This window comes from Lycorma delicatula, chromosome 1 (genome assembly GCF_047948215.1).
Source record: "Lycorma delicatula isolate Av1 chromosome 1, ASM4794821v1, whole genome shotgun sequence".
NCBI classification, from domain to species: Eukaryota; Metazoa; Arthropoda; class Insecta; order Hemiptera; family Fulgoridae; genus Lycorma; species Lycorma delicatula.
Window position 1 is genome coordinate 68,909,372 of NC_134455.1, and position 12,048 is coordinate 68,921,419.

The 12,048-nt window shown below is 40.0% G+C and overlaps 1 pseudogene; it reads left to right on the forward strand.

Annotated features, from left to right (window-relative positions):
• Nucleotides 1-11,420: 11,420 nt before the first annotated feature.
• Nucleotides 11,421-11,555, forward strand: LOC142318571 (U2 spliceosomal RNA; annotated as a pseudogene).
• The last annotated feature ends 493 nt before the right edge of the window (nt 11,556-12,048 follow it).

The window sequence follows — 12,048 nt, forward strand, 5'->3', positions numbered from 1 at the left end:
ACTTGCAATGGAGTTGTAGTCCTTTTCATTTTCGATTAATTTTAGGTGATCAGTAACCCAAATTTGACAATTGTTCTGTTACCTTTCCCGCACGTATGAAAGGTTGTCTCATTATTAAATAACAACGATAAGTAGGATTGTTTTCGATACAATTACAATTAGTTAATTAATTTCAACACAATTTTAGGGGTGCATTACCTCTGCAGCAAACTGATATTGTAGGGGGCAATCATTTGGTTTAATGTGATGAAGGAGTTGTTAATTGGAGCCGCTAATGAACAATATCGTGAACGGCGGAACGAGGAATTTACAGTTCGTAAACAGCCCGCCTAATTGAGTTTCCAGGACTAGCAATGAATGCATCGCGTACAAGATCCACGGTTTCGTCACTAACTGATACTTTTGGATGATTTCCACTTTATAAAACCAAGCTTCCAGTCTCTCTTAAAGTCGTATCCTACTGAAAAATATACTTGGATGTAGGAGGATCGATGTTGCTTTTAGTTTGTACGCGCCGTGGAACACGCATAACTGATTGAAACTCCACTAACCAAAGCACACACTGAACATTGTGTTGTTAGAGTCCACATCTCGACTGACTTCAACTGCATTTTGAGTCGGCTTACCTGCGCTTGCGTAATCTACTGACCTTGGAAGTACACAGAACAATCTTGGAGAATTCAAGATTGAATTCTTGATTGAGAATTCTCAATTCAAGATTGAGCCTACGTTTAAGAAATTACGAGTATGATGACTGGTTTTCTAAATATAGGGCATTATTTTTTAATACCTTTAGCCCGGACACTGTACATATACTTTATTTGCCGATATTAGAGGGCAAAATGCAGTTTTTTTTGGTTTAAAGAAGAAGGAAAAAAATTTGTACATAAACTACTTCTTTAAATATGGAATCATTTAAAATTTATATTTATAAAAAGAAAGTATTAAATTCTTGAAAAAAAAGGAATGATAATTTCTAAGCTTATATTAATAGATATCGATTAGTTTAACGCATTCTTGTTAATAAAAAGAGGAAAATGTTACCCTAAGTGAAGTCCTTTTTTAAAAATATATATAAACAATTAGAAAATGGGAAGATAAATGTATTTAATGTTGTTTTTTTTTTTTAAGAATAAAATGTAGGAGAGAAATTATTAAATTATGGCTGAACTATTGATTATTATTGAGGTGCAGTTAATATTTTAATTCAAATAATGTTTGAAACACGTAAGTTCACATACAAAATTTTGCTTTAGATAAATGTTGCTTGTTAAAAATATAATGAATCCATGAATGAAACCTGGATTCTTCAAAATTCATATGCAAAAGTGATTTTTAAAATACAATCAAATTAATCTTGATGTTCGAAAATGCCCTACCCCGAAAATACCGATGAATATTTTTTTATTTTATTGATAAACATTTATACAACCAGGGGTCGATTACAAAATTACATCTAGATATACAAAGAAAAATTATTATATGAAATTTTTGGTATAGTGGACGTAGAAAAATTAGCTTTTTTATATGGTTTAGGTCGTCATTGGAGCAAATCTAGTCAATGTCAGGAAGATCATTTCTGGGAATTTTTCTTCTTTGCACAATACGCTCTCATTCTTTTAGACCTCTAGAATCTGTGTTCGTCTGTAATATTTTAATTTCTTCGTCTCGGAGTTTAGATTTTTAACTTTGTTTTCTTGTTTTTAAAGATAGTTTTTTCTTCCTCGTCAAAATCTGTTCTTTTGTAATTTTAAGTTCAAGTCTTTTTCTTTAGCCAGTTGTTTTTAACTTTATTTTTTTATCGGTAGGTTAGTAGTTTCTTGGTTAGCCTTTATTCTGGGAGCCTTGCTAGATGATTATAAAAGGCTACTCTTCTTTTCCTCATGATATTTAGTAAGGACTCGTTCTCTTGATATTGGATTTATTTGATATAGAAATCAATATTTTCCATTTACTTTGAATGAGATTAATTTTAAGTACATTAATTTTATTGGTTTTTAATTTTCATCTTAATAAAATGAGTTTTATTAACTTTAAAAAAGTACTTATTAAGTTATTTAAAATTACAAAATCAATCGTATTTAGCGGTAGGGGATATACAACATGATTTCTAGAGTTTTTACTTCATATTTAGAAAACCCGTTGGCCAAAAAAGTTGAAATTTGTAACAAATATGCAGGCATGGCATTTTTCATACTCTACAAAATTCCATTTTCATAACCCACGCACGAGCTTGAAGCTTATGTGGCTATATCATGAAAAAAGGGACTCTATATATATGTAGCCCTTTTTTTTACAAAGGGCCCTTTTTTAAAAAAATATATAGATATAAAAAATTTTAATTACTATATATATATATATATATATATATATATATAGTAACTATATATTGATATATACTGATATATATATATATATATATATATATATATATATCAGCTTTAGCCTGATTTTTGACCCTATTTAGCAAGGGGCATCACGGTACACATATTTTATATTTTTTACCCTTTTTGAATAACATGCACCAAATCGGGCCAATTTATTAAAGTAAATGATTATTCCAATAAATTAACTTCTAAGCCCTACAAAACAAAGGGCTGAATGGGACCCCTTCTTAAAATATCGACTTATTTAAACTTTAAAAAAGGGAGTTCTCGAGCAAGGGAATATATTAGGTAGTTTTCGAGCAAGGGACACAAATCTGACCCAAATCTTTTAATTGAAACATTTCGATTTTTTTGTAAAGCATTAGGTTGTTTCAGTATATTAATAATTTATCCAAAAAAGATAGCTATTTTATTAAGAATATATAACAGAAAAGTTATCCGGAATTAATAGACTATTTCTCTTTGAATAAGTACTACAATAACTAGGAATGGCTTATTTACATGCACTCCGCAAATATTTATAAAAATACACGAATTGAACAACGGATTACAATTTTTATTTTTATTTTTAGTCATTAAAATGTATAATCTTTGATCAGATGAGTTCTTCTAACCTTAAATATATGGATTAAATAAAAATTCAATATTTCATACAGTCCTACGATCGCAAAAACATCGACTTAAAGCTTGCTGACTTTTATTAAGAATAACAAAAGCTAAATAGGGAAATTTTGGAAACTAAGCTGCAACGTCAGTTGCTTTGTTTTTAGTGATTTTTTTTTAGATTTGTTTACTGTATTGTTTTTTAAATCCAGTTATTAATATGAATGAGAAATTTTTAGTTCCATTCTTTATTACAGAACTTTTAAATTTATATGCAACCCAAAATTATTATAAATGTACAAAATTTATTTTTTAATTCGATATAATCAATATTACAGGGGTAACCTTTACAGGTAACCTACTAAGTAATTAACGTTGGGTTGGGAAACAGATGAAGCCAGTCGTCTAATGTGTAGTATATGTTAAAGGATAATGAGGTGGATGGAAGTGATGACCAAACAAAGGAGACAGCAGTGGCGGGACAGGATATGGGAGTATCAAGACCGGGGGTTGGTGAATAATGAATGTGCCCTTCCGCCTGTCCTGGTACTGACAGCGCTGGTTTTCTAACAGAGAATGGTATGGTGGAGAGGTGCGTGATTTTATGTGTGAGTGTTGCATGTGTATGTAACACGCACACACATCTCTTTAATGTTTATAAAAGCGTATGGGATTTACATATGTGCCTACGTATTCCGTTTACATATCAAACCACACGTATTCATTTAAGCTATTTGAACATAAAAAGTATATATATATATATATAATAAAAACATATGAAATATTGTTTGTAAAATATGTACTGTATCACTTGACATTAAGACTTTTACGAACTGAAAATCTGTTTAGGTTTCGCCTCGAAATATTTTAATTGCGGTTAACTAGATAAATTAAACCTAAACTGAAGTTTACCGTCACAGTTTTTTCTCTGTCCAAAATCGAAATTTTATTGAAATCATTTCATATGTTTAATAAATAATAGTTATCTTGTTTTAGTATTATTACGTTATTTATTCATTTTAATGTAACAACACTATTTTTTAATAATAAAACGACTGACGAATCGCTTTTCTCCAGACAAAAGAACGACTCTGATAAGATAGCCAAACAGGTAACTATTTTTTATACACTACATCTGATTGTTCGGCCAGACCGTTATAAATGGAATACGAACTTGGGCTTACATTTGTTTCGAATTTATTGTGAATTTACCCAATATGCGGTTTCGGTATTACATCGTCAATCATACGCTTAATTTCGTAATTTCGTAGATCCCAAACTTGTTGTCTTTGTTGAGTTTCGCTAAATTACGCAATATATGTACGAAACAAACCACCCGTTACTGAACTCGTATTTATGTGAACTAACCGGTGAGGACTCGCATCGCTCGCCGACCGTCTTGGACCCTCGACGCGTTCCTCGTGTTTGTGAGAATATCAAGTATTTTATAGATTTTCATTAAATAAATAAAAAAAGATTAAAAGATTAGTAATTTTATTTAATTATATTTCTGTTGCCATGAAGACACAAATATAATGAAGTATAAAAAATTGATGCATTTACATCAACGTAATATTTTTCCAGTGTACACTGATAATGTCAATAAACCAGTTTCTGCATTTTTGAAATTCGACCTTGAAAAGCGATGAAGAAAGGTAAATTTGAACATTTTGAACAATGATAGTAAATTTTCCCAATCTCGACTACAGCAAATGAAATTTTCAATAGATTTGGTCTTCCAAATACTCTTCAGATAAATATTTAAAAACAATTTTTGAGTTTTTTTAATTCCTATATTTTTAAGGGGTGTGTAGTTGTACGGCGCTGTGATTCAACTAACACAGCCACTACCATATTTATTGTGACTGGCTGCACCTGCCTGTGGTTAATTGACTAAAAAACATATAAAATAAAAATACTGACCACTACGGGAAACATAAGTAACCATATAGTGGTGGCGAAGCTGCGACGGGTAGCTAGTATTATATATATATATATATATATATCGTTCGTATCAAGAAGCAGGGGGCTTCTATACTTATTTATTTTTTATAAAAAATGTCAAAAAACATGGGTTTCCAATAGATTTTTTTAACAAAATGTAAAAAATAAGTTTAATAAGGTAATGTAAGCAACGTATTGGTTATAGTACACAATACAATTTATTACACAGTTATTTAATTTTTTCCGCTAGATGGTAGCGCTCAACAATGGCTGCATGCAACCGCCCGGCGCACCACGTGGTCCGCTCTGCGCCAATAGCAGCTAAAATAAAAATGTGAGCACAAACAACAAACAAACCAATGCATTATGTGTTTTTATTTGAGAGAGTCATATGACGAGGAAACATTATCATATTTGAAACGATAAAATGGAGGTTATCGTCCCTTTATGATCAAAAATTTGACTAAAAATTGTTCTGCAACATCAGCATTATATACACAAAATCCTTCTTTCCAATTTATAATTTAAGTACAGGTTGTTAGGTTGTTATAGTAGTATTAATATGAATAAATTTTTGTAGTGGGGGCTCTTAGAGAAAAGACCTCACTCTTTACCGATGAGTTTGATGATTGAACATCTCGATTCCCCACCCCGCATAGGGGAGAAGATCCCACCAACGTAACGTGTCCGGTCGCTACACCATCCCCTCCGTTACTTGCCAGTAGTGGCTTTAACGGAGGTCATCTTCTTGCCCTCGTACTGATCACATTCCACAGTGTTCAGTCGGGCCTCGTGAGATGCCACGGATGCAGATGCCCCGAAGGACATCTACATCAGTAATTCCGCCTCAGTAAAATCGCCTTCCGAAGAAGACTCGGACACCTAACACTACTTCGTAGCCCTCAAGAGCTAAGCTAAGAGCCTACTCGGGGAAGCGCGAACCCGGCGCCTAGTTCTTCTTATGAGCCAATTTCGTAAATGTCTCGTAATTCGAGCAAATATAACAACAACTTTCCACCAAAAGTGTTGATCGCAACAGCGAAATTTAGATCTAGTTTCCTTAATGAACCGACTACCGCTAAATAACTCTTCCTTGAGTGCAAACAAAGCTGATTACGGACTCCGGTCTGGTCTACCGGGGAGAGGAGAATGAACGTCTACTCCCGCTCAGCTCCATCGCGGAGTCCCGCGTGACATTCACCACCGTAAACCGCCGTCGAAACGCCGCTACACACCACGGCTAAATGGCGTGCAGCCACGTCCCGCTGACAGTGTCGTATTCTCATTCAAAATGCGCTCGTCAAAGCGCAACCGCAACCCCCGGAGCATGAAACTCCATGCCCGTTGGCAGCGGCCGCAACTCCGCCGACAGCTTAACAATTCAATTGACACCTCTTATAAATAACCGTGGCTCGTTGCCGAAGCGCCTACCTTCGGTCAATCAAACTGCCCAGACCAACCCTAGCCACCCGGGTCCCTACTCTACTAAATTCCCTCGGCCGTCCTGCATTGGGCCAGGAATTTTAGGAAGCCAGACACAATTGTCCACTCACTGCGAGTCCTCCAGTTGATGCGCAGATCCAAGAAGGAGTTTACGCTCTCAAGTTCCTTGCTAAATCTGGTACGCTCAGCTTCGTACCGCGGACAGATATATAGGACATGGTCCACCGTGTCATCGACCCAACATTCCGGACGCAAGCCGGAGACAACCAACCTCTGTCGCTAAAGGCACCATGTCCCGAAAGAAATGGAGTAGTATACCGATTGGGGGAAACCCAACTATACGCACTCAACTCCCTAACATTTGGAAAGATACCATGCGTATATCGACCAGTAGAAGAATCGTTCCACCTAGCTTGCCAAGAGAGTCAAAACCTTGGTCTTAAATTTCCCGCATACGCCCTGATGTAAGAAGGCCTCCCTTCTTTGAGAGTACCGCTGGCTACGTTCCTTAGCCAAAATATCGACAGGCTTCATTCCGGCACTCACAGTAACTGCCTCTCGCGAAACAGTCCTGTAACCGCCACAACAGCTAACAAAAGAAGACGCTGAGCTCGTAAAAGAATGTCCCTATAACTTTGGAATTGCAAACGATGAGCCCAGACGGGCGCAGCGTACAACATTATGGCCTCATAGCCACCTTTATAAAGAATACTCACGGTGCGGTAATTCAACCCCAATCGAGATGGACAACTCAACGAACGCCGAAGAAAGCCTTCTGCGCCACAAACTGGAGGTGTTCCTTGAAGAGAAGCCTCTCATCAAGGATAACAGCCAGATACTTCTGAACGGTGACATACCTAATTGGAAGACCGTCCATCACAACCCGCGGATGGCGAGTAGTGTCTAGCCATCCCTTCAAAAATATCATACTGGCTTTCTCCGCACTGAAAACAATCTTATGCTGAAGACTCCACAACCGCAATACCCTACATGCTAGCGCCGCTCTGAGCTCGATCTCGGCACGCGAATTGCCCTCGACCAGCGGCAGTCCATCGTCGGCATAAGCCAGGATGCGATAACCGCCGGGCATCCGCAATCGCATGAGAGAGTCGAACTCAACGACCCAAACGAGTGGACATAGAACACTGCCCTGTGGACAACCTTTAGACAGAGTCTTTCCTACCTCCGAACTGCCGTCACGAAGTACGACAGTTCTATCGCTGAAGTAGCTTCAGAGAGTCTAATCTCATCTCGTGTGCAACCGCTTCTGCAGCTGAAACCACAAATTGTTGAACGCCCCCGATATGTTCAAGAAGACACCGAGTACATATATGCATTCACTGCCTGAAGCCATATCCATAATTCTAAGAAACGCGTCCTCTGTGCCTTTACCGGGGCGGAAGCCACACAGATCGTCCGAAGTTAACCTACTATTGATTCGGAAGTAGGACCTTCCTGAGACAGGACCTTCTCGAAAACCTTACCTATTACAGGAAAGAGCGTCAGAGGACGGTAAGAAAAACTGACGGTGGGATCCTTGTCGCCACCCTTGAAAGCAGCTTCAAAACACCTCAAGCAGCTTCAAAACACGCTGGGAAGTGCCCAGCAAACAGCAACCTATTGAAAACCCTAATCAATACACCAAGAATCACAGGCATGGTGCGAACAAGAAGTTCCACCGTGATACCATCATATCCGGGGGCTTTATTCCTAGCCAGGCTGCAAATTACTTGGCGGACTTCCGCTTCGGTAATTTCAGCAGACACAATGTCAGAATGAAAACCAGCAACTTCCTCTCGGACTCGTCGATGATACGAGGTCTCACCAACCTCGGTATCATCTGGAAGAAGATCGTCCATTATATGACTAAGGACACGATCCTTATCAAAAACAACACCAGTTCGGGTCGAGAGAGCCGACAGAAGAATGTCCTTTTTCCGCTTATGACCAACAACTCTATAGACAACACCTCTTGGATTCTTATTCCCTTGAATAAGAATCCAAATTTGTTCAAGAATTTGTTCTTAAACAAAAGAGGGCCAGGAATCACGCTTGGAAGACCTAATCTTATGAAAGTACTCGATCCTCTTCCACCGATAATCCCAAACAAGACTGTACGCCGATCAGGATCGACCGCACTCTTTGCGGCTCTCCTGAGATGGCCCACAGTCCTCTTTATCGCAGTCAATTCCCGAGTCCACCATCCAGCTACTCTCTCTCGACCCGTAATTCGAGGGATAGAGCGTTCAGCGGCTTCAACCGCACAAGAGAAATTCCCTGCCATGTCATCTAATGGGACCTCGTTCAGGGTGCGAGCGAAAACCCGCAACCTGGCCGATAGAATGTTAGAAACTTGGGCCAATCTGCCCGCCTGTGCAGAAAGCGTCCCTGCTGAATAGGAAAGTCCGCCCTAAAGACATTACGCAGCCCACCTATCCAATCAAAAACAATTAGCCGATGATCGCTTTCGTAGTCATCGACTACTGACCAATTAAGAATCCTACCAGGGATGTCCTTACCCATGGTAACATCAATGTTGGTACTATTAAAGGCCCTCCGCAAACTGACTGCACCGGCGAAGGTTGGCAACTTGCCGGCTGCATTGAAAACCTCGAAATAATGCTGCGCAATGAAACCTTCGATCAATTCACCGCTATCGTCCGAGATCCCACTGTGCCAAGCAAGCGATTTGGCGTTCGCATCAACTCCTATGAGAACAGGACGACCAACAATTGTTACCAGCCTAACAATTCTATCCCATCTTTCCAAATGTTGTTCAGTAGGATCTCTGTACTGAAAGTACGAACTTACAACTAGGTGCAGATCATCCACGGCAATAATAACAACGACGTGATGCGTGTCCGACGCCTGCCGTATGAAGACACTATCTATAGACTTCCTGCACAGAACGGCGGATTTACTATCACCAACGTTGAACTTATTCCAGCCTGAAAAACCTGGCAGATCACCCTTGACTACATACAGCTGTTTTAGAAGGAGAACATCGAGGCTCCGTTTCTCAAAAACCTCACCTGACTCAACTTGGACTGCATAGTCACCCTGGGCATTTTTTTTTATACATATTTTCTCACCTACTCCTCTGGAACGGATCTACAATCAAGTTTGACTCTAACCAGAGGAGTGTCCTTTACTCTAGCTCGCCTCCCCACCCACCGGCTGTATGTCCGACACGGCAGGTCAGCTCACCGGTTAGCTCTTTTATTTATTTTATAGATGTTCATCATACACTGATTACTGAGAGTCCACCTCCCTTGTTCTCTCAGCAACAGTCATCCGTATTCTTTAATCTCTCTCTTTTTTATATGATATCATACCAACCCAACCAATTAGTTTAAAACATAAGCCACGGAGTCCTCAGGTTTCTTCACCTCTCTGCCCATCCACGCAAGCACGAACGAGCATGAGCTCCACCTTCGGCTGTCCGTCATCACAATCGAGCAAGAGCACCACCTTAAATCACCCGTCAACAACAAACAGTTACCTTATGACAGTTTTCGTATCTTTTATCATGGAAGGTGTGTAAACCACACTCAAAGCTATATCTCAATATTGCCCATTATCTCAAATATTGACAAACGGAAATTCCACTATGACAAGCCGTCATCAGCGAGCGGTTTCTTCTTGACGAGCCTCCTCATCTTTCTTCTTTATAACTGCGGTTATGAACGACGATATCACATTAAAGTTATCCCCGTTAAGTAGCATTTTATCCACCACATTCTCAGTAGATAATGGCCCTATACGTCTTACACAGGATTTCCTGTTTTTAGTCCAACGGTTACATTCAAATACTACATGTTCAGGGGAATCATATGCCCCACAGTAAGGACAGTTGCTGTTATCTACCCTTTGTCTTGCACATAAATAGGACCTGAACGACCCATGCTCTGTAAAAAATTGCGTTATCCAGTAATTTCTGTCCACGAACTTCTTTTCTATCCATGGTCGGATCAAAGGTATCAAACGATGTGTCCATCGTCCCGTGTTGGCTACATCCCAACGATGTTGCCAATTACGCAGCATCTCTTCATATGCTTCTTTAGAAGGTTGTCCACGTGCTATATTCATTCGCATCTCCGCCAGTTGTTTAAGCGGAGGAACTCCTTCAATTACGAGTACTGCCTCGGTGGAGACTGAAGAATATGCGCATATCACTCTTAATCCCATGCGCCGTTGTATTCCTTCAAGGGCTCTTCTGTTCTTGTCGGCACGCAAAGCTCTTTCCCAGACTTGTATACCGTAAAGTAAGATGGAATTAACTACGTGAGCGTAAATCTTACGCTTCGCAGTTCTGGATCCTGTCATATTCCCGAGTAATCTGCTAAGATTTTTGACCATCATTCAGCGCGTTTACGTATTTCATTCACGTGTGCCGTAAAACTCCTCCTCTTGTCAAGCCAGATCCCTAAGTATTTGGCTGAAGTCTGCTGCTGGACAAGATTGCCCCCTACCCGGATTAGGATGTCAGATATTCTCCTACGGCCTGTCATGACTACGTATTTTGTTTTACCATGCGAAAGTTTTAAGCCTTTAGTGGACATCCAGACTTCTGCCATTCGTATTGTTGCGTTTGCTTTCTCCGATACCTCTACTTCAGTTTTTCCAGTAACAACCAAGGCCAGATCGTCAGCAAAAGCCACTGGGAAAACACCCAGAGGATATCTCAGCCCGAGAATTCCGTCATAGACCAGATTCCAAAGGAGTGGCCCCAAGACAGAGCCTTGAGGCACTCCACACGTCACTTTGAAGCGGAAACAAGATCTACCCTGGTGACAAACGACAAACCTATCCTGCAAGTAATTCTGGATAATTCTTCTTAGGTATCCAGAAATATCCTTATCTCTCAACGCTTGTAGGATCGCATCCCATTTCAGCGAATTAAAAGCATTGCTCACATCAAGCAATATCACAATTGGTATCTTCCTGGTGCGCCAAGTACCCGATGCCGCTTCGTCCACCAGACGCATAACTGTCTTAACAGCACCCACCGTAGAACGCCCCTTACGGAAACCAAATTGGGATTCCGCTTCTCGGCCTCTTGGCTAAGATCAAAGTGTAGTATCTGTTCTTATCACCCTGGGCATTGAGTTGACCGAACCTAACCAGCAAGAGAGTTGAAATAAATCTCAACTGCTTATGACTTTTGCGCAACCTTTTACAATTGACGCAAGACGGAGCCTACTTTTGCGGACAGTCATCACGCTTGTGGCCCTCCTCGCCACAATGCGCGCAGACTGACACGTACCTACAGAACTTGGCCCTATGGCCGAACCGACAACACTTAAAGCATCGCTGCACGTCAAGGTACTCCTTAACGCGACAGGATGCGAAGTCCAGAAAGATTCGTCCCTCCAACACGAATTTCTGGTGGAGAACATCCCCTATCTCAAACACACCGTGATACCCTGGGGCATCACAGTCCCAGTCTTGAAGACCAGCCTACACTCGTTCTTGAACGAAGCGTCGTCCAAGTCGGTGTTCTGTTCTCGAATGAGAGACAAAACCTCCTCATCAGACAGACTCCGCTCAATATCATAGACTATGTCACGGGGCCTTCTCAACCGCTTGGGATCAACCTTGTACTCAAGCTTCTTAACCGCCGGAGACTCCGTGATGACTCGGACAGTCCCCTTGTTGTCAACCACTACCA